This window comes from Balaenoptera ricei, chromosome 17 (assembly GCF_028023285.1).
Source record: "Balaenoptera ricei isolate mBalRic1 chromosome 17, mBalRic1.hap2, whole genome shotgun sequence".
Lineage (NCBI taxonomy): Eukaryota > Metazoa > Chordata > Mammalia > Artiodactyla > Balaenopteridae > Balaenoptera > Balaenoptera ricei.
This window is the reverse complement of record NC_082655.1, coordinates 32,754,198-32,778,867: the sequence shown is the minus strand read 5'-3', so window position 1 is coordinate 32,778,867 and position 24,670 is coordinate 32,754,198. Positions and strand designations below refer to the sequence as shown.

The 24,670-nt window shown below is 35.4% G+C and overlaps 1 protein-coding gene across 4 annotated transcripts in view; it reads right to left on the bottom strand.

The window, feature by feature from the left end:
- LRP12 (LDL receptor related protein 12) overlaps positions 1 to 24,670 on the bottom strand; it is an 82,021-nt gene that overhangs the window by 43,924 nt on the left and 13,427 nt on the right. The window lies entirely within an intron of this gene.

Genomic DNA, 24,670 nt, shown 5'->3' with positions numbered 1-24,670 from the left:
TTCTCGCTCTAATAGAAAAACAGGTACACAGAGCTACTTGTAATATCCAGAAATGAAATTAAAGTCTCTTACAATAATCTTCAAAACAGTCCTATGCAGCCCAAAATTATAATAGTAGTAGGGAAATCAAAACGTTTTGGAAATCACAACAATGTAGTGTAATATAAAGGCCAAATATATAGATCTGATTAATACCAGAAAGAATTTTCTATCAAGTTAATAGTCAAAAGATAACTTAGTACTATTAGCAGAAAAGAGACAATCACATACTTTTTAAAAAACAGCATTCCTCTAAAAGCACACTTAATTAGTCCAGAATGTGCCTACTGCTGGGGTCACACATGTGTGTCCCATGTCCTATGCTTTGCATTACCTTCTAAATCCTTCAACATCTTCTCATCAACAATTCTAACAGTCTTTAGAGTAGGGACATGATTATACCCTATTTTGGTAGCCCCTGATTTTCTACACCTCCTACCACAAAGTTGGGCAAATGGAAGCATTCAAGTAACTTACTGAAATGAGTTACTAAGTGTCACCTAGTAAAATAAAAGTGGTTTTAAAAAGACTCCCATTTAAAGTAGAGATTATTTACTCCTTTAAATTAGTAAACAGTGTCCCTCAGCTGTTCTTTTTAAAAATTTAATTTAGTTTTATTATAAATTATTTCCATCTACCTCTGTTCTTTCTTTTCTTTCTACAAGTTGCTCATCTTTACTTCTAAAGTTTTCTCTCTCCCTATGCATTAGGTCAATTTGGCAACACAACAGTTCAGGAATCCAGCTGACAGAGAAAGAATTCTCCCTGGAGTGGGGCAGGGGAGGAAGCTAGGTGGGAGAAACCTAGAGGGCAAAAGCAGAATTCTCTTGATGGTTGAAAGAGTAGAGACAATAGCAAATATTATAATTAACAACTTATCTTTTACAACCATCACACTTCTATGGTTGCTTGATTACTGTATAGCATCCCCCAATGCGCTAAGTTTTGGGACAGCAGAATCTGTAAACTTGCCGCATCACTGTATGCACGGTTCCTAGAATAGAGCAGGTGCTCAAAGAGCTAACAAATGAATAAATGAGGGAGTTCATGATGATTAAATGAAATCATGCCAATTAAGCACTTGATATAGTGCCTGACACACAGCACTGAAGAGGAATTCATTTTTGTAACTGTGTAAAATATATTTTTACTATTACTAAAGAATAAAATAATAGTGATAAAACAACCTCGTAGTTCAACTACAGCTACAGCCTTCAAAATGAAAAGAAATGTTATGTTTCCCTCCATTAAAAATGATATAGTGGAAATGGTGACAAAGGTGTGTAAGCTATATTTATTACACAAATAAATCTGATTATTTATTTAAGTACTGTGCATTAGTACCACAGAGGCCACAATTTATTTTTCCTAACAATGTTAAATGCTACAGACATAGAAATGAAACTACTAGAAAGCTCCCACATTATTTCTTTAATGTGTACAACTTATGAAAATTGGTATCCTAAACAAAATGGTATAAGAAACTGATTCAATAAAACAACTAACAAGATTTGCCAAAGGTCAGTATAAGTTGCCTAAACCTTTGCTACTTACAAGTATATCAGCAGTACTGGCATTACCGGGAGCTTATTAGAAATGCAGAGTCTCAGGCCTTACCCCAGATTATTGAATCAGAATTTACATTTTAACAAGATCATCCCCCACTCCCAGTGATTTGTATGCACATTAACATTTGAGAGCCAATGGCTTAAACCTTCTACTTCTATAGTAGATACAACTCCAAATTAAAGCTGTGTAATTTGTGACCCTAAGGTTTCCAATATCCTTAAGGCAGCATATTAAATTATCCTCAGGAGAGTTTTAATATTAGATATATTTTATACATTAAATTTTTATTCTAATTCAGTAAACAGAGTAAAGATGGGCAGAAGGAAAACAGTAACATAATACAGTATCTAAGACTGTGGATTTTGGAGTAGATCGCTAGGATTCTAACACCAGCTTCACTTCTTACTTGCTGTACAATTTAGGGCAAGTTACATAACCTCTTTGTGTCTTACTTTCATCTCAAAAACAGAGCAGATAATACCTATCTTATAGGGTTTAGTAGAATTCTTTATAATAGAAAAAAATAGAACTTAATCTACATCTCCATCAGCATGTAAATGAATAAACTAAAAACAGGCTTACAATAAAATATTCAAAAAACTGAATTAAGTAATTCTATATGTACTCACTTGGAAAGATACGCACATTGAGTTAAATATGTTTCAGAGTAACATTAGCATATGCTCTAACTTTAACTTTTAAATGATGTCTGTATAGTTACTGTGCCTATGTTACATAGGCATGTGATATATGCATGTACATGCATTTGCACACACACACACAGAAGAGTCTAACGGTGTATACAAACTGAAATTAGAGAGGAAGGGCTCCTTTGCATACTTCAGCAGCGACCGAATTTGCTACAACAGGCACAGAGTTCTTTAAAAAATTTATTCATATTATCAAAAAAAAAAACAGGCGAAGAGACTATAGTTCATTCCCCGTCATTCTAAATAAACAGAGGTCTGATAAATATTGTGTGAAATAAAATATTATAATTTCAGAAGTATTATTAATGACTTTAAAAACTGAAATAACAGTACTTTAAGACATAAAACATGATACTATTGCTAATTTCCCACACATTTACTCTAATTTAAAAACAATCCGATTTAGAAGTTAAAAAGTCAATGATAATTTCTAATAACATCAAATAACTATTCCTTTCTTTGAGATTACATTAGATATTTCTTATTCTAAGTATCACATGAAGTAAGTGGGCTACTTAATTTAGGTGTTCTGCCATTTTTACAAAAATGTCACTTACAAAATACAATTATTTCTATGTTATAAGCAGAGAGCACCGCCCCAAACTGCTTTGTTGATATAAAGCTCATTATATTTTTGCTAATGTCCCGCCCCCAACTCCTGAGAGAAGAAAACCCCACACATATGAGGATGTACACACACCACCTCCTGACTTTAACTACATTGTAGACATGCTAGACATTCTCATAGAAGTCACCCTTTAAAGGTGCCATATACTGGAAAAATATACAGTCTGATAAAACATTACTTCTGTAACTATGCATTAGCAGCTGACTAGTTAGTAGACCAGCTAATTAACTAGAACTCCTAGAAAACAAGAAAAATTTTCATTATCACCTAAATCAGGAAATAATTTTTTACAACTTAACTCTTTTTTAGTCCTACTAACCAAATACCAAAGGTAATCAATTGTCCCCATTTATTATTCTTCTTGCCAAGCTGAAACATGGTTTTGTAGTTTTTTACTGCAATACAAGAGAGAACCTTCTAAAAGAGATATGTACTGTTTTAGGAAAAGAGGCCATAGGGTAGTGAGTTTGACCTCTGGAACCAGACTCTGTGGAATCAAACCTCAGCTCTACTCTTTAGTCATGAGCCTTAACTAATGATTTCTCCTAAGATTTAGTTTGCTCACCTGCATAATCAGAATATCATCATTAACAGGATGTCTAAATCTATGGTCTCTGTGCCCCTGTTGCTTTGTATCTTTCTTTCTGTTTATTGTTGTTCTTTTTATTTAAGAGCTAAAGTTCTTAAAGAACAGCTGATAAATACAGCTAAGACGTGATAGATACGTGCCAGCCAAATCCTAAATGCCTCACAAGGCTTTCCTCAGCTCATCCTTAAAACAACAGTTCACTTTACAGGTGAGAAAACCAGCTTAGAGCAACTTAGTAAGTTTTTCAAAGAGCTAGTAATTGGATGGATTAAAAATTCAAATTCACAGTCATTAAGAAGTTTGTGTTCCTTACTTTTTTTAAAAAAAGAATTTAGACATGAATATACTTCTTGCTTGTAAAAGAAACAGTACTTAACTTTCAGAGTTAAAACCCACCTGCCACCAGCTATTCCAATTTGTTATGGGGGAAGACCACTGGTTTAAAAGTTAATGAGCAGCAGTTACAAGTAACTTATATGCTCAGCATCCTACGATCTCGTTTTCACTGTGCAATGAGAACAGATATCAAACATTAAAATATGTACACACATATATACACCCCCAACATCGTTCCTATTTTACTTTAAAGAAAAAGTCCAAAATCCTGATAAGGCTTACCAAACTCTCCACCCTTTGAGTCTTCCCAACTACTCCAAAAGCTTCATCTTTTGTGATTCACTTTCCCACTCTATTTTCCTCTCCAGAAATATTAGATTTCTTTCAGAAAAGGGTCACCTGTCTCTCCTGCCTTTGGACCTTTCTTTAATATATTCTTTCTTTAGGAAGGCATCTCCTGATTCCCCCATACTACGTTACGTCATTCTGTTATAGGTTCCTAGAGTATCTAATACTATCACTTTTTGAAAATTTATCACACTTCTGTTATCTGTGTAATGTCTATATTCACCACCAGATCTTAATCTTGGTGGGGGAAGGTGGGGTGGAGAAGTGTGATGTGGTGCTGGGACATAGCTGGGTTTGTTTTGTTTTGTAACCCAGTGACTAGCAGAGAAGATACTCCATATCTGCTCAAACACATGAATGAATGGTAGGTTGATACATAAGCAAGAGGCATAGTCCCTGCCACCAAAGAGTTGATAATCTATTGAGAAAATAATTTAAAACATCTGGAGCAGAAACAAACAATATAAAACCAAACTAAAATTAGCAAGCTTCTTACTCAGGTGGGAGGCTTTTCTACTGAAAATGGGAATGGAAGATAGGAGTGCCCACCATGATATAAGCCAGGGCAATTAGATAAGAAAAGACAATTATAGGCATAAGGATTGAAAAAGAAGAGGTAAAACTACATCTATCTGTAGATGATATGACTGTGTATCTATTTAAAAACCCCAAGACAGTCAAAAGAAAAAGTTATAAACAATATGAAAATTAGTAAAGTAGCAGGATATAAAATAAGCATACAAAAAATCAAAAGCCTTTGTAAATACGAACAATGGCCAGTCAGAAGATACAGAAGACACAATTCTTAGTAGCAACAAAAAGATTTTTAAAAACTCAAACACAGAACTCCTGCTGATGGTCATGATGGAACAATGGGTAATGGACCAGCTTTCTCCAGGTAGAAAGCTAGTGCAATAACTCATTCTAATTTGTTTCCCTTTTCTCAGAGATCACAGTCTTACACTGCCTGTTGTCCCATGTCTGAAAAAGTTGGAAAAAACATGTTAAAAAAAAAATTCAGACACAGGACAACGGTCAGTCCTAACCAACAAGAATAGAAAGAAATCCACAGTGGACTTACTGTTGCCATTTTGTTCATTGTTTTCTGGCTTTTTTGTAATTCCTTTGTTCCTTTTTTCTTCTCTTGCTCTCTTCGTTTGTGATTTGATGATCTTCTGTGGTGGTCTGATGAGACTTCTTTCTCTCTTTTGTGTATCTACTATAGATTTTTGCTTTGTGGTTCTCATGAGGCTTAAATATCTTATGTTTATAACAGTCTATTTTAAGCTGTTACCGTTGAATGCATACTAAAGCTCTACCTGTTTACACCCTCCCCCCATTTTATGTTTTTGATGTCACAATTTATATCTTTTCACCCTGAGTATTCGTAACAAATGTAGTCACAGTTACTTTTATCTTTTAACCTTCATACTAGACTTACAAGTGATTTACTCACCACCAACACATTAGAATATTCTGAATTTAACTATACATTTACCTTTTCCAGTGAGATTTATTCTTTGTTTTCTTGTTATTAATTAGTACCCTTTCATTTCAACTTGAAGTCCTTTTAACATTTCTTGTGAGGCGGTATGGTGGTGAACTCCTTCAGCTTTTGCTTGTCTGGAAAACTCTTTATCCTTCCTTCAATTCTGAAGGACAGTTTTGCTGGGTAAACTATTCTTGGTTGGCAGTTTTTTTCTTTCAGCACTTTGAATGTATCATGCAACTCCCTTCTGGCCTACAAAGTTTCTGCTAAAATATCTGCTAATAGTCTTATGGGGATTCCCTTGCATGTAACAAGTTTTCTCTTGCCACTTTTAAGATTCTCTCTTTAACTTTTTATAATTTAATTATAATGCATACAGCTGTCTGCTTGATGTTGTCCCATAAGTCCCTTAAACTATCTTCATTCCTTTTCATTCAAATTCCTTTTTTGCAAGGATGCAAAATGCTGACCATAGGAATTTTAAAAAGTAGTCATTTCCAGTTAGGATGGTTATTGTATTAGATGTTGTTCTAGTATGCAGACCAAATTTTTCTAAATTGTGCAAAGGGTATAAGAGAATTTGTTAGACCCTTGTAGAAGCTACTAAGCATTTGCCTCTGATATTTCTACTATCAATCTGTAAAGGAAATAAGGTTTTGCTGACATTGTTCTAACCAAATTCATATGGCTTGTACATTTATTTCCTTTCCTAGGTATTCATAAACCACTTCTTCTCTTTTGTATCATCTTCCCTAGAGCCATTATCACTAATTGCTGGTTTGTGGAATTCTCATCCCTCCTGCCCCAGTTTGGAAAATCAAAATTGCCTTTCCTGTTTCCAGTCATCTGATCTTTCTTTCCTTCTCTCATTCCTTGGAAGTATTAGCACCTAAGTCAGAACTCCTTAAGTTATTTAGAATACCTGAATGAACTCCTATAATCTTTGCACATATGTCCTTCAAGAAGGTTTTCAGATATAGTTACTCTTACCCTTTTGGTTTGAAGAGCATATTTGACAGGGGACATAAACATCACCAGTGTTACACCATCTGCCCAAGCAACAGCCCTATGAACCTTTCTGTTATTCTTTATTTTACAAAGAAATGTTTATAAGACCATTTTGTTGTCCTTGGTATTTTTGCTGAACTCAATCTTGCATTTTCTCTATATTAGTAATACTTATAATTTATTCTTGGTTAAATATCCTTTTTATCTTGGGAATATGTTCTTAATTAGCCTGAAGTCATTGAGGAACCACTAATTTCCTTAGATTTTTTTTGCCATTCATTCCTTTTTGGGATTGTTTGTGATTTTAATAACCAGAAATCATTTTTGAGAACTTAATAACATCCTTGGACTTTCCAGATTTTCATGTTGTGGAGGCATATTTTTTTTTCTAAATTACTTTAGAATCTATAGGTTTTTTTTTTTTACATCTTTATTGGAGTATAATTGCTTTACAATGTTGTGTTAGTTTCTGCTGTATAACAAAGTGAACCAGCTATACGTATACATCTATCCCCATATTCCCTCCCTCTTGTGTCTTCCTCCCACCCTCCCTATCCCACCCCTCTAGGTGGTCACAAAGCACCAAGCTGATCTCCCTGTGCTATGCGGCTGCTTCCCACTAGCTATCTATTTTATATTTGGTATTGTATACATGTCAATGCTACTCTCTCACTTTGTCCCAGCTTACCCTTCCCCCTCCCCATGTCCTCAAGTCCATTCTCTATGTCTGCACCTTTATTCCTGTCCTGCCCCTAGGTTCATCAGAACCATTAGATTCCATATATATGTGTTAGCATACAGTATTTGTTTTTCTCTTTCTGACTTACTTCACTCTGTATGACAGACTCTAGGTCCATCCACCTCACTACAAATAACTCAATTTCATTTCTTTTTATGGCTGAGTAATAGTCCATTGTATATATGTGCCACATCTTCTTTATCCATTCATCTGTCGATGGACACTTAGGCTGCTTCCATGTCCTGGCTATTGTAAATAATGCTGCAATGAACATTGTGGTATATGTCTCTTTTTGATTATGGTTTTCTCAGGGTATATGTCCAGTAGTGAGATTGCTGCGTCATATGGTAGTTCTTTTTTTTTTTTTTTTGAAGAAATCTTCATCATTTATATCATAATCATCTTTAACTTTTTTTTTTCACACACACACACTGTATTTTATTTTTACAAGAGATAAATAGACTGACACCAAGCATTGTACATGGATGACCACAACAAAGGCAACAAAGATTGCAATTACCAAACATGAAACACACTCATACTATGTCATAATAGTGACATTCAGTCCAGTAATCCTCCACTGTAACAGCTCCTCCATACTGTTCTCCATAGTGGCTGTATCAACTTACATAGAATCTATAGGTCTTAAGCTCTGATTGTGCCCAATCTCATTGTTTAAAAAGTGATTATAATATAGTTACTTCTACCTGGTCAAATAAGGTATAGAGTAGTACACTGTTAGGGACTGAATTGTGTCACCCAAAATTAATATGTTGAAGCCCAAATGCCCAATGTGACTATATTTGGAGATAGGGCCTTCAAGGGGATAATTAACATTAAAGGAAGTCATAAGGGTGAGGACCTAATCTGATAAGACTGGTTTCCTTAAGAAGAGATATCAGATATCTCTCTCTCCATCTGCACACAGAGAATAGGCCATGTGAGGACACAGTGAGAAGGACACTGCAAGCCAGGAAGAGGAACCTCATCAGAAACCAACCCTGACAGCACCTTGATCTCGGACTTCTAGCCTCCAGAACTGCGAGAAAATAAATTTATGTTGTTTAAGCCACCCAATCTGCGGTATTTTGTTATGGCAGCCCAAGCAGACTAATATACACACTTTCCCCGGGTCATAGCTGAACTAAGATGTCTGTGAATGCCTTGAGAGTGTACGAAAAATTCAGTACATTCTTCTGAAAACAGGCTTCATAGTGTCTAACAAATACCTATAATGAGACGTTTCGTGCAAAAAAAGGTTAAGAAGTCCCTTGGAGACAGAGTTTATTTTCCTACTTTATTTAATTACTGGTATTCTAAAAGTATTACTTCTACAGCTTTCTAACTGCAGGTATTCATTTTGGATTTAATAGACTTTTATGAACTGGCCTGAACCCACCTGCCACTTAAAATAATAACGATCATTTACAACATTACTTTTTATGGAAATAAACATTCTAATTTTCAAACCACATTCTTAAAAGACATTTGGGAGTTCAATGTTTTTATGTTTAGACTTCCTATATTATGTTAGTAAGATTTTACATTGGAAATGTCTTCAAATAAGGGCATGATGACAACGAACTATTACTCAAAGTACAAATACTAAACAAACACAAGTTCCCAGTATTCAGAGAATGAATCATATCCCTGAAAGGACATGCAAGACAGTTATGAATCCCACTGGTGAGTATCTCAGTGACAGTGTTCATGCAGGTGGAAATAATTTTCTTTATTCTAAAACAGCGTGAATCACTGAAGAACCCACAAAACAAACTAGAAAGGGGCTCAGCTAAAGACTATATGAGTTCAAAGGTTCCTACCTGTGACTTCGGTGGTTCACAAGAGTAAATATGAAGGTTTGAAGGGATTCAGAAATCCAGAAAAAAACAGAATTACATTCCTATATTTCCAATGAGATTTACTGACATATACTTCACACAACATAAAACTCACCTTTTAAAGTGTGCAATTCAGTTTTTTAGTATGTTCAAAAAGTTGTGCAACCATCGCCACTATCTCGTGCCTGAACGCTTTCATCACCCGCCCCAAAAAAGTGTACCTATTAGCAGTTATTCCTCTTTTTGTTCTCCTCCAGCCCCTAGCAACAACTAATCTAGTTTCTGTCTCTATGGGGTTTTCCTATTCTGGACATTTCATATAAATGGAATCATACAATATCTGATCTTATGTGTCTGGCTTCTTTCACCTTGCATAATGTTTACATGGTTCATCCATGTTGTACCATGAATCAGTACTTCAGTCCTTTTCATGGCCAAATAGTATTCCATTGTATGGATAGACCATCTTTTGTTTATCCATTCATCAGCTGACAGACGTCTGGGTTGTTTCCACTTTTTGGTGAATACTGCTAAGAATATCTGTGTATACAAGTTTTTGTGTGGACATGTTTTCAATTCTCTTGAGGATACTCATAGAGTGGAATTGCTGGGTCTTTTGATAACTCTATGCTTATCTTTCTGAGCAAATGCCAAACTGTTTTCCAAATGGCTGTACAATTTTACATTCCCAACAGCCATGTGTAAGGGTTCCAATTTCCCCATATCCTCACCAACATGTTATTGTCCGCCTTTTTATTACAGCTAGTGGGTGTGAAGTAGTATCACACTGTGGTTTTATTTACATTCCCCTAACGAGTAACGATGTTGAGGTTCCTTTCCTGTGTTTATTGGGAACTTAGGTATATTCTTTGGAGAAATATCTATTCAAATCCTTTGCCCATTTCTTAATTGGTTGAATTGTCTTTTTGTTGTTGTTGAGTTGTGAGAGTTTTTACATATTTTAAAAACTTAACAGATATATGATTCACAAATATTTTCTCCCCTTCTGTAGTTTAATTTTTCACTTTCTTGATGTAAAGGTGATTTCTGATGTTGAAATAAATGTTTGAGATACAGATGTTGTTTGATTTTGAGACAATCCAATTAACCTATTTTTGTTGTTGTTGCTTGTGCTTTGGTGTCATATCTAAGAATCCATTTTCTAATCCAAAGTCACAAAGATTTACCTCTATGTTTTCTTCTAAGAGTGTTATAGTTTTAGCACTTACATTTGGTCTCTGGCCATTTTGAGTTAATTGCTGTGTACAGTGTGAGATAAGGGTCAAATTCACTCCTTCACATGTGGATAACCAGTTGTCTCATCACAACTTGATGAAAAGATTATTTTTCCCCACTGAATTATCCTCACACTTTCCTGAAAATCAATTGATCATAAATGTATTATTTCTGGACTTTCAACTCTATACCATTGATCTATAATGTGTATCCTTATGCTAGTACCACACACTCTTGATTAGTAGAGCTTAATATCATACTGATATTGATATCGTAGCTTCAGAAATTGGGAAGTATGAGTACTCCAATTTTGTTCTTCTTTTTTGGTATTATTTTGGCTATTCTGAATCACTTCAATTTCTAAACGAATTTTATTTTATTTTATTTATCTGTTTTTTGGCCATGCCACACGGCTTGCAGGATCTTAGTTTCCCGACCAGGGATTGAACCCAGGCCCTTGGCAGTGAAAGCACAGAGTCCTAACCACTGGACCACCAGGGAGTTCCCTCTAAATGAATTTTAAAATCAGCTTGTCAATTTCTGCAACAACAGCTGAAATTCTGATTTGGATTGTGCTGAATCTGTAGATCAACTTGGGGGGTATAAACAATACTAATTCTTAACAATATTAATTCTTCAGATACATAAATATGATGCAATGTCTTTCCAGTTATTAGGTATTCTTTAACTTTTTATCACAATATTTTGTAGTTTCTGAGAATTAGTTTCACATTTTGTTATATTTATTCATTTTATTCTTTTTGATGCTATTGTTAATGGAATTGTTTTCTTAACTTGATTTTCAGTTGTTCATTGCTAGTATGTAAGAATACATTTTTTCTTGTATTCTGCAACCTTGCTGAATTTGTTTATTAGCTCTCATAGGTATTTATGAATTTCTGAGGATTTTTTATATACAAGTATGTCATGTTTATAAACAGAGAAAGTTTTACTTCTTCCCTTCTAATTAAGATGCCTTTTTTCCTTGTCTATTTGCCCTGCCTAGACCCTCCAATACAATGTTGAATAGAAGTAGTGAGAGCAGACGGACATCCTTGTCTTGCTCCTGGTCTCAGAGAGAAAGCTTTCAGTCTTTTACCATTAAGTATGATGTTAGCTGTGGGTTTTTCGCAGGTGCTCTTTATCAGGCTGACGAAGTTTTCTTTTACTTTTTGAGTGTTTTTATTATGAAATGGTATCGGCTATTGTCAAGTGTTTGTGTCTACCCTGTGATTTTTGTCCTTTATTCTATCAATATGGTGTATCAAATTGACTGTACTATGCTGAACCTCACATTCCTATGAAGAATTCCATTTGGTCATAGTTTACAATACTATTTATATACTGCTGGATTTGGTTCACCAGTATTTTGTTAAGAGGATTTTTGCACCTCCATAAGTAAGGGAAGTTGGTCTGTAGTTTTCTTTTTCTGGTATCAGGGTAGTACTGGCCTCAAAGAATGCCTTGGGGTAAGTTTGTGAAGTATATATATATCCATCCATATATACACACAAATACACACACACACACACACACACACACACACTGTGCTGCTACTTATGTATTTTACTCTCATTTAAGGAAATACCAAGTATATTGTTTTTGCTTCTAATTTTCTTCTTGGTTGATTAAATTTCATAGTTTATTACTGAACTGTAGGTTATTAGTTTGCTGATTACATTACAACATTTCTGGAAAGTGACTAGTGACCTGTTTTACTCAAATGATGTATCAGGCACAGTACCTACATGGTCAGCTTAGTACAGGAACAAAGTGTAACAAATAAAGGTGGTTTTCATTTCTTTCTTCCTTGGTTTCCCAACAGGCAAAATCTTCTGCAGTGTGTGGGTAGTCTGTGACTGGGGTTGGGAAGAGACAGCAGGAGAAGCCAGGTGATAAAAAATGTTGGATTTTTTATATCAACTCTATTTTAATAGTTGATGAAGCTGAAGTACAGAGAGAAGGGAAAGGCAGTTACCTTTTTAAAAATCAGCTTTGTTGAGGTATAATTTACATGCAAAAAATTCATTAATTCCAAAATGTACACTTTGATGGGTTCTGACAAGCACGTGTGGTACTGCAACCACTACTACAATTAAGACATACATTTCCAGCAGCCAAACAAGCTCTCTGGGTCCCTTTGCGGTCAATCCCCTTCCCATACTCCTAAAGCCAGACAACTAATGGTCATAGGCAGTCATCATTTATAAGCATTAGGCATTGCATCGAACCCACGATATACTATTTAATCTTCCTCCTAGTCTTAAGAATAGATAGTTACCCCCACGTTATGGATGAGGAAACTGACTCAGACCAAGTAAATCATGCAAGCTAGTAAACGGTTAGGGATAGGCTCAAATCCAGATCTACCTAATTCCAATGTTAAAAATTGAGTTTTAATTAAAAGATACGGAATTTCTTGACTTCCCTTGAAAAAATTTTTGTAACTGTCTACAAGTATTTGTCTATGCACATCTACTGAGTTTGCTTCCTTTAGGAGAAGTATGCATATTTTTAGGTGCCCAACAGCCCCATTACCTTCTATGGTCATTCTGGCACTGAGCCAATGCCCTCAGCTCATTTCTGTCACTTTCCTGGTCTTTGTCAATACTTGAAATTGTGATCTGTGGTGTACTTTTTGAGTCCAAGTTATATGTGTAGGAAAATATATGAAAGGATACAAAAAAACCCTGCTAAAAATGTTTACCCTACTCCCTTAACCCCATCCCCAAGGTAGGAAGAAGGGGGGACAGAAATGATTAGCTTTCATTCTTGATACATTTCTATAGTGTTTGACTTTATTAAAGTATGTATTACTTTTGTAAGTTAACTCGCATGGATTGATATTATGAACTAAAATGTTACCTTCTGAAAAAAAATTAACACAACATAAAATTCTATAGCTACAGTTTCAAGTTTTTCTTTATAATAATTATAAGTGATTACAGATATCTTTTTTCTTAATATTATTGACAAAATGGTACAAGAACTATCACTTAATATAAACACTAAAACATTCATTGCCCTCTTGTATAGCAGCAGGTCACTTTAAAAAATGTTCGTATACATGAGATCCAATGATGAGAAGACCAATTTGTGGCTGCAACTTTCGTATTCTTGCTGATGTCACTAATAACACCATGGCATTTACGCACAGACTAAAGCACACAAATAGAAACAGTGTTGCTTCTGCAATAATAACAAAGATAAATGATTCTTAATGTATTTGAATTAGACTGCTGGAAAAAAGCTTTTTAAAGGTAAAATTATAAAGAAAGCAGAATTTTAAAACCAGTAAACATCGAAATTTTTAAAGTATACTTTTAACAACATTTAAAAGAAATCACTAAACTGTTAAAATCATAGTCAATACCATTTGTAGACTTATGTTTTTCTTGACATTCACCCCGTGTTTTCTTTTTTTGCATTAAATGTCCACACTGTTGTGTTTTTCCTACCTTTATTATTTATGAAGGATGAGATAAGTGATTTGTTTCTACTTCTAGTAATGTCCAGAGAACATGACATTGTGAATGGTTAAGTATTTTGTTGATAGGGAAGACTGTTCTCAAGTTTATCAGAGGCTCTATCATGGGACCCAAAGAACAGTAAGTCTAAAAGCACGTTGGATCCTGCAGTCTCATTAGCCCCTCTCTTTCCTTCCCTTTAAGATCTTTCCTCTCTCTGGTTCCTTTGTTTTCTCTTGATATATTAAGGCCTTTCTCGTCCATAAAATAAAATCGTTTTTGCCAGTATACCTCCCTGTTTCTGCTTTCCTATCCTGGTCTTTACTTTCTCAGCCAAAAACTCTTTGAAAGAATCTAAAACAGATACTACCGCCACTTTACATGCAGAGAAATTTAGACTCAAAAGAGGTTAAAGTTAAAAGACTTGCTCAAAGCCACACAACTGGTAAGTGGCATTGCCAGGATTTAGGCAAATTTGTCTAGCTCAAAGCTCTTATTCTTAAAATAACAAGAGCAGCAACTAATGAGTTTGGAATATGTGCCAGATGATGGTCTAAGCAATTTCCACGCTTCAGCACATTTAATCTTCATAATCACCCTACGAAGGAGCTGCTATTATTATTTCCATCCTAAAAGTTGTCTTTTAACTTCCTACTGAACAGGAACTCAGTATTACCTTAACATTACCTAGCTATCTCAAACTCACTATGTGTGAGATGGAACTCCTTTTATCTACTCACAATCTGCTCCTCCTCTGGTATTCCTTACCTGGGTGAATGACACCAACATCTCCCACTTGTCCACAGAGAAACCTGGAAGTCATTCTTTACCATCTCCATCTTCCCCTTTGCACTATATAGTCAGTTCTCTTGATTCCTTCCAAACCTGCTATTTCCTTCCTTCATGTCACTGATATTTCTTTCCAGTTTTACTGCATTAAACATTAAGTTCCACGAGGACAGAAGTGTACAATAATGTTTGGTTCACAGCAGACATTTGATAAATATTTGCTGAATGTATGAATGAATAAATGAATTAGCTTGCAAGCTTTGTACTTTTGGTCTTGCAGCTCTCTGATCCACTCTTCATAGCGCTACTAGAGATCTTTGTAAAAGGCATATCTGATATGAATCTTCAGTTTATAAATCTGCAACTGGTTCAACTCCTTATATGTATTAAGAGCCTCTGAGACCTACTATAATCTGGCTCTTCTGTATCTCCTCGCCCTTAAATTTAATACTTCTTGTCTGCTTTTGCCTCATACACATATATTCTGGTTTCAACACAGCTAAAGTATATACAGTTTCTGAAATTGTGATGTTTTTGAACATGATGTTGTCTCTGCCTGGAACAGTCTAGCACACTGCCACCAGTTACCCGTTGAACTCCTTCAACTCAGCTCAGGAAACAGACCTCCATCCATCTCAGGACGAGTCAGGAGTCCTCCCTGATGGTCCCACAGGACATCACACTGGTACTGAGCTATAAGCGTATCATTACCACAGCCCCTATCATCCTGTTTCGGGTTATTAATTTAACTGACCATCTTCCACAGCAAATTCTGAGTGTCCTAAGAGCAAAGAAAGCCTTGCCCCTCCTTTCTTTTTTTCTCTTTTTCTTTCTTTTTCACTCTCTTTCTCCCTGCCTTCCTAGTCCCCAGCAACCATCTCCCAGTTTCTGACACAGAGTGAAACTTCAGGAACTGTTGAGTTAAAGAATCAAAACTACCAGATTTTAAGATTAAGCATGGACTCTTGTAAAAATAAAATACAGTGTGTCTGTGTGCGAAAGAAAAAAGATTAAGCATGGAACATCCTCCGTACAATTAGCCATTTGGTTTTCATGTTATAGTTTGCTCAGAGGGTAAGAGGAAAGAAGGAAAAGGATGAAGAAATATAAAGAGGAAGACAGGCATTCTTTCATTAGTGAATGAAGTTAAAAAGCCACGAGGGGAAAGAGAGACTTTGGATCCAACTGTCCACTTGGACGACAGGCTTTAGAGAGCTATTTCTTATCACTGTCCTTCAAAATGTAAAATATTGGTAAATGACTATTCAAAGCTCTTGAGCAGCTTCAGCCTTTATACTGTAAGGGACTCTACTCTGCATTAGCTTTAGCAACTTGTTGGTGGACAAGAGAGGACACCAAGCCAAAGGCAAGATGCTTTTACCATTTTTGATCTTCAATGACTCCTGGGTTCTTAATAGCTTACAGCCCATCGATCTAATAAATATATTTAAAGAATTCCCTTTTTTTCTCTGAGCAAGTAGCTAGCTTTTCACCTACCTCTACTGAAGCTCATCTCATAACTTCCCTATTCTTTCACAGAATCTTAAAACTGTATCTTGCAGTTTATCCTGTCAACTAAGCATTTTCCTATAGAAGTATCATATATGAAGTTGAGGATTATCCTTTTCACATATTTTTAAACAATTATTCAATGTAAGTATACCTATCCTTGCTATATAGGTATGTTTCCTCAAGTGAAAAAAGAGAAAAATATTTATTTACCTAGCGTGTATTTGTTGCTATACTATGAACTTTCAAAAATTTTAATGTACTTCATCATCAGAACAAATATTTGAGGTAGGTATTGTTTCCAGTTTACAGATGAAAAAACTAAACTTTAGAAATAGTAAACCAGTTGCCCAAGGTGAAACGTCTAAGAAGCAGTATCCAAACTTAGGTCTGTATCATTACACAGATCATGCATTTAATTCCTTCACTGTACTTTCTGAAATATAAATGGGTCATATTTTGAATAATGATTTTATCATTTGCAAAACACCTTCCTAATATGTATCTTTTAATTTTAAAACAATTCCAAGAGTAATTGATATTCCCATATTAAGGCCCAGGAAGTTGAGACTCAGCAGTTAAATCGATAGGACTAAATCTCAGTTATGGAGAGTACAGTCAAGTATGGAATACCAGATCTTCTGCTACCAAGGGCAAAAGGTGCAGATCTAACCTTAATAGATGCTCCTCTGTTAATGATGTCTAGATACAGTGGAATAGAAGAAAACCAAGAGTTGTACTTAGATTGACAAGGATTCCAAGAGATGAGGGAAGTTTAAAAAGATAGGTCAGTAGTTGTTAAAAGCAACCCAGAAGACCATACTAAAATCTATTATAGATAGTGTATGACAGCATGATGACATGGTGGAAAGTATATGAGCCTTGACATCAGAGTTTTGAGTTTGACTCCTGCATTTGGTACTTACTTACTTTCTTTCTTTTTTTCTTTTTGTGAAGCATGTTAAAGTATATGCCACATATCATTTCACCTCTATAAACTTCAATATGCATCTCTAAAAATATAAACATTCTCTTACCAACTACAATGCTATTTTAACAAAATTAATAGTAATTCTTGATATCATTTAATATAGCCAGGTCATAATCAGGTTTCCCTGGTTGTCCCATAAATGACTTTTTACAATCGGCTTATTTGAAGCAGGATCCAATGTCTCCACATTTCCTTTGGTGAGTGTATTTAAGTCTCTCTTAACCCACAGTGATACTCCCTTATTTTCCATGCCACTGACTTGTTACAGAAACCAGATCAGTTGTCCTGTAAGAGGCCCATATTCTGTGGTGTCACTTCCTTTTGGTGTCACTTAACTTTGTTCATCTAGCTCAAGGGTCAGCAAACTTTTTCTGTAAAAAGCCAGATAATAAATATTTTAGGCTTTGTGGGCCATATGGTCTCTGTCACAACTACTCAGCTCTGTCACTGTAACGTGAAAGGAGCCATAGACAAGACTTAAATGCAGGGGCTTCCCTGGTGGCGCAGTGGTTAAGAATCCGCCTGCCAGTGCAGGGGACACGGGTTCGAGCCCTGGTCCAGGAAGATCCCACATGCCGCGGAGCAACTAAGCCCGTGCGCCACAACTACTGAGCCTGCGCTCTAGAGCCTGCATGCCACAACTACTGAAGCCCACACGCCTAGAGCTCGTGCTCTGCAACAAGAGAAGCCACTGCAATGAGAAGCCCGGGCACCGCAAAGAAGAGTAGCCCCCGCTCACCGCAACTAGAGAAAGCCCGTGCACAGCAACGAAGACCCAACGCAGCCAAAAATAAATAAATTAAATAAATAAATTTTTAAAAAAAGACTTAAATGCATCAGAGTGGCTGTGTTTCAATGAAACATTATGAAAAAGACAAAACAAAAAACATGCAGTGGGCTGGGTTTGGCTCAAAGGCCATAGTTTGCCAGCTCCTGCTGCAGAAGCTTGATTTCATGCAGGTTCAACATTTTTGGCTGGAATTCTTCTTCAGAGCTGGTGCTGTTTGCTTTATATGTATCCCTGCAGGCTCACTATCTGCTTGCCCTACTTTTTATAAGTCTGAGATTAATCAATAGGTCCAGATAGGGCAGTCTGATCCCTCTACTGTAACTTCCCACACAACCATTTGTCTAATAGTTTCATTTATTGATGATCATAGCCTGAATAAATTATCTCATTAGGGGCGGAAAAATAATTTTCTAATCCTGCCATTCTTTATACACTCATTAGCTAAACTTCTGTAAAGAACTTTCCCTCAACAAATGTTATTTACTTACCCTGAAACACAGTTCATACAGAAAAAAGGGAGGATAAATGCTTAATTCTTTCCTTATACTTGTTTATTTTCAGAGTATGGAGTTAATGCCCTATTTGTTACCACTGCTACCTGGTAACTTGTTGAAGTGATGTGTGTGTGTGTGTGTTTCTTATTACAAGTCTGTTGTTATGAACCAAGGAGTTTTCTATATTCAACCAGCTGTCTTTATTACTCTTTCTGATACTTAAGTTCTCTCATCTTTGGCCAAGGGGAGCCTCTTTATATTGGTCCCTGTGTCCTTTTGGCATGAACCACTAACTAGTCTTTAAGAGTTCCTTGCTTTTTGATACAACAGCATGTCCCAAGCTCATCTTTTGGTATTTTCTGCCCCAGACTGAAATCAGCCATTCATCCATGACCCTTGGATCCTTTCAATGAGGAATGGTATTTACGATGACAGAGTTCCAGTTGTGCTCAATGCTATTGTGCTGTTATTACAACATGTCACTGATGAAGGTATAAAAAAATATAATCTTGGGACTTCCCCGGTGGCGCAGTGGTTAAGAATCCGCCTGCCAATGCAAGGGACACAGGATTGAGCCCTGGTCCAGGAAGATCCCACGTGCCACAGAGCAGCTAAGCCCGTGCTCCACAACTACTGAGCCTGCGCTCTAGAGCCACAACTACTGAAGCCCATGCACCTAGAGCCCGTGCTCCACAACAAGAGAAGCCACTGCAATGAGAAGCCAGCGCACGGCAACAAAGAGTAGGCCCCGCTCGCCACAACTAGAGAACGCCCGCGTGCAGTGACGAGGATCCAAAGCAGCCAAAAATAAATTAATTAATTAATTAAAAAAATATATATATATATAGTCTTGAATTCATGGGCAGAAGTTTAAAGTAGTATACTCTTTCTGGAAAACAAACCCTAACTCTAACTGTGTGACCTTAAGAAATTATTTAATTCCTCTATGGCTGAGTTTTCTGTAAACTGGAATTAAAACAGGGTCCATCTCACAGTTTTAATACAAAGGTTAAATGAATTTACATATATATGGCATTAAAAGCAATGATTAGCATACAGTAACCACTCGATAACAATCAGATACTATTTTTATTGAGAGCTTTGAAAATACTCCAATCTCTGACCCAGTAACTCCACTTTTATGACTTAACCATAAGGAAAATAATTTTAAAATTAAGATAAAAATTAACAAAAGCATGTCAATTACAGTATTTATAAATGTGAACAAAACTGTAAGCAATCTAATGGTCACCATTAGGGAAACAGTTTATGAAGAAAAAGTGATATGGAAAAATGCCCAAGATATATGTCAGTAATACTAATAAACCCATCAGCCAAAGATACCATTTCTACTAGTCAAGTATGAACGCTTATTTCATTGCGCCCTAACCACATTTTGATTTGTATGCCTTTATTATTGAACATTTTGAACACTTAACAGAACAGTTTGACTTTTACATATTTACTAAATTAGTATGTGGTATCTATTTGCATTTCTTTGTGAAGTTAATTTTTGTTTCTAATTTTATTAGCTATCCAATTACTATTTCTATAAATTATCTTTTGTCCATCTACTGAGGAAGAAAGAAAATTAACATTTTATATAGAAAGTATTTGCATAAGTTATTTAAAATGCTCACAACAAGCCTTGAGGGTACACAGCATAAAATCCAATAATCCAGCATCTTGCCATTTAGAAATCTCAATTAATAGCAAACCAAAATTAATTCAGAAAACACTAATGATCTGGCATCTGTGGCTCATCTATCAGCATCACAAGCAGATGAGTTCTAATAATGAATTTGAAAAAGCAAATATATCAGGAATTAATGTTTGCATATAAGCTGCATTGAGTTTAAGGAAGTCCCAGAATAAAACTACAAAGCAGCATAGTGTAATGGTTAAGAGCACCAATTCTTTGTGGGTTCAAATACAAGCTCTTCCACTTACTAATTATGTGACCTTGGTTAAAATACTTAACTTCTCTGTGTCTCTGATTCCTTATACGTAAAGTGGAAATAATAATAGTATATAAGCTGACAGGGTTGCTATGAGAAGTAAATGAGTGTGTGTGTGTGTATATACATACACAAACACACAGTGATTAGAACATTGCCTAGTACATAGTAACTACTGTATGTTTGCTACTGTTACAAAAATGAGTTTATAAATCGATCCCTCCTTGTCTCCTACTACTTTGTATAGCATAGTTTGCTATTCAAATACTGTATTGTTTTGTGACTATTTCAAAATATTCCTACTTTAATTAGCTATGCACACTTTGGGTGATCAAGGTACGATTCTTTTTAAAGTGCCTCTGATGACACTTCTTTTTAAAGTGCCTCTGATGACACGATTCTTTTTAAAGTGCCTCTGATGCCAGACATAATATCCTAAAAACAAACAAACAAACAAACGATAAAGCAATCTCAAGAAAGAACAACAAAGCTGGAGGCATCATGCGCCTTGATTTCAAACTATATTACAAAGCTATAGTAATTAAAACAGTGTGGTATTGGCATAAAAACAGACACATACATCAATGGAACAAAATAGCCAGAAATAAACCCACACATGTACGGTCAATTAACTTACAACAATGGAGCCAAGAATATACAATGAGAAAAGGATAGTCTCCTCAATAAATGGTGTTTGGAAAACTGAATAGTCACAAACAAAAAAATGAAAATGGACCTCTATCTTTACACCATACACAAAAATTAACTCAAAATGAATTAAAGACTTGAGCATAAGACCTGAAACCATAAAACTCCTAAAAGACAACACAGGCAGTAAGCTCCTTGACACAGGTCTTGGTGACAATTTTTGAATTTGGCACCAAAAGCAAAAGCAACAAAAGCAAAAATAAAGAAGCAGGGCTATATCAAACTAAAAAGTTTCTGCACAGCAAAGGAAACCATCAATAGAATGAAAAGGCAGCCGACTGAATGGGAGAAAATATTTGCAAATCATATATTTGATAAGGGGCCAATATACAAAATATACAAAAAACTCAAACAACTCAATAGCAAAAAAAACCAAACACTCAGATTACAAAATGGGCAGAGCATCTGAACAGACATTTTTCCAAAGACATACAGATGGCCAACAGGTACATGACAAGATGCTCAGCCTCATTAATCATCAGGGAAATGCAAATTAAAAACCACAATGAGATATCACCTCAAACCTGTCAGAATGGCTCTCATCAAAAAGATTAGAAATAAGTGTTGGTGAGAATGTGGAGAAAAGGAACCCTTGTGTGCTGTTGGTGGGAATGTAAATTGGTGCAGCCACTATGGAGAACAGTATGGAGGTTCCTCAAAAAATTAAAATTAGAACTACCATATGATCTATTCAATTCCACTTCTGGGCATTTATCTGAAGAAAATGAAAACACTAACACTAAAAGATATACTCACTCCCATGTTCACTGCAGCATTTACGATATTCAAGATATGGAAACAACTAAATGTCTATCAATGAATAAATGGATAAAGAAATTGTGGTATATATATTACATATATATGATAGAATATTATTCAGCCATAAAAAATGAAATCTTGCCTTTTGTGACAACATGGATGGACCTGGGGGCATTATGCTAAGTGAGAGAGGTCAGACAGAGAAAGACAAATACCATATGATATCTCTCATATGTGGAATCTAAATATATATATATATGCGTGTGTGTATATATATTTCCAAGCTCACAGATACAGAAAATAAAGCAATCAATATAGATCATATACACCACAACTACAAAGGTTTCTAACCTCCCACAGCAGTCCTTCTCAAACTTGAATATGAAAGAAATCACCTGGGGATCTTGTTAAAATGGAGAGTCTAATTCAGTATCTGGGGCAGGGTCTGAGAGTCTGCATTTCTAACAAGCTTCTTAGGTAGTACCAATGCAGCTGGTTCAAGAACAGCACTATTAGGGATCATGAATGAGCTTTAAGGAGTTCTGGAATCACACATTATCACATACAACATTTTCTGTGACTGTGCATATGTGGATTAGTTTCTGAGGAAAGGACTTACATACAGTTCTTACCATATTCTCACGAGCTGGGGAGCAAGTAGGGGAAAGGGCAGGTAGAGAGTAAGAGAATTTGTGGGAGAGGTGACAAAGACACAAATCAGTTCCACTGCTAAATGAAAAAAAATTGTCATAAAAAGGAAAAATTATTTGTAAAGGCAACTAGTTTACATATGTACAACAATTATGACTTATAAGACTAAGCTGAAAAATGAGACAATTCTATATTATAGACAATTATATTGTAGAAAATTACAACTTAGAAGACCAAATTGAAGAATCTTTAAATTCTAGAATAAAAAGACAAGGATATAAAACTAAGAGAGAAAAAAGATACGGCCAGGATATCTACTATTCACTTAACGGGAGTTTTAAAAGTAGAGAACATAGGATAAAAGGCATTTAAAACACATATATGTAGGTATACATACATATACACACACACACACGATATATATATATATACCTATGTGTATATATTCACACACATATATGTACATGCACATGTATTTTAGAAAAATATCTTTAGAACATACAACTAGATATGTTCAGATAAAATGCCCATCAAATACCAAACAGTAACAATGACTGAAGATACATACTAAACACACACTGGTGAAAACGGTAAACTCCAAAGATAAAAAGAAATTTATGATAAGCTTCCAAAGGAACAAAGGAATTACAATCAAAATGGGAACTTAAAGTTACAAGATGATAAAGTAACATACACAGAATTCTGAACAGAAAATATTGGAACCTGGAATTCTATACCCAGCCAAAGCATTATTCAAGTGTGATGGCAAAATAAAGAAACAATTTCAACTGTGCACACCTAAGAATATATACAACCAATATGTATTTCTTAAGTGGGGGGATAATATACAAGAATGTACTTCAGCAAAATAGAAATATCAATCTAATTAAAGACTTCAAGAAAACTGACATAGGGCAAAGAAAATGGTAAGGGAGAGGGAGAATAAAACTTAAGGAATCAAAATAATTGCTGAGAATGAGGATGCAAATTTTAATGTAGTTAATTTGGGGAAGTATTTTAACATCCTTGTTGTTTTCTATGTCTGTGTGTTTATTCTGTAAATAAGTTCATGTGTATCATTTTTTTAGATTCCACATATAAGTGATATCATATGATATTTGTCTTTCTCTGCCTGACTTGCTTCACTTAGTGTGATAATCTCTAGGTCCATCCACGTTGCTGTAAATGGCATTATTTCATTCTTTTTTATGGCTGAGTAATATTCCATTATAAATATATACATATACACACACACACACACACACCCCACATATTCTTTATCCATTCCTCTGTTGATGGACATTTAGGCTGTTTCCATGTCGTGTCTATTGTAAATAGTGCTGCTATGAATACTGGGGTGCATGTATCTTTTCAAATTAGAGTTTTTGTCTTTTCTGGATATATGCCCAGGAGTAGGATTGCTGGATCATATGGTAACTCTGTTTTTAGTTTTTTAAGGAACCTCCAGACTGTCCTCCAGTGGCTGCACCAATTTACATTCCCACCAACAGTGTAGGAGGGTTCACTTTTCTCCACACCCTCTCCAGCATTTATTGTTTGTACACTTTTTGATGATGGCCATTCTGACTAGAGTAAGGTGACAGATACCTCATTGTAGTTTTGATTTGCATTTCTCTAATAATTAAGCAACACTGAGCATCTTTTCATGTGCCTGTTGGCCATCTGTATGTCTTCTTTGGAGAAATGTTTATTTAGGTGCTCTGCCCATACTTTGATTGGGTTGTGGGTTTTTTTTGATACCAAAAATATAATTTATAAAATAAAAAATTGATAAATTGAATTTTATCAATTAAAAAACTTCTGTTTTGCCAAGGCCACTGTCAAGAGAATAAAAAGACAAGCTATAGACCTGGGGTGTGTGTGTGTGTGTGTGTGTGTGTATTGATATCTATATAGATATAAACACTCTCAAAGTTCAACAGTTAAAAAATAAACAACCAAGCCAAAAATGGGCTATGGACTTAAATACTTCATCCAAGGGGATACAAAGATGGCAAAAAA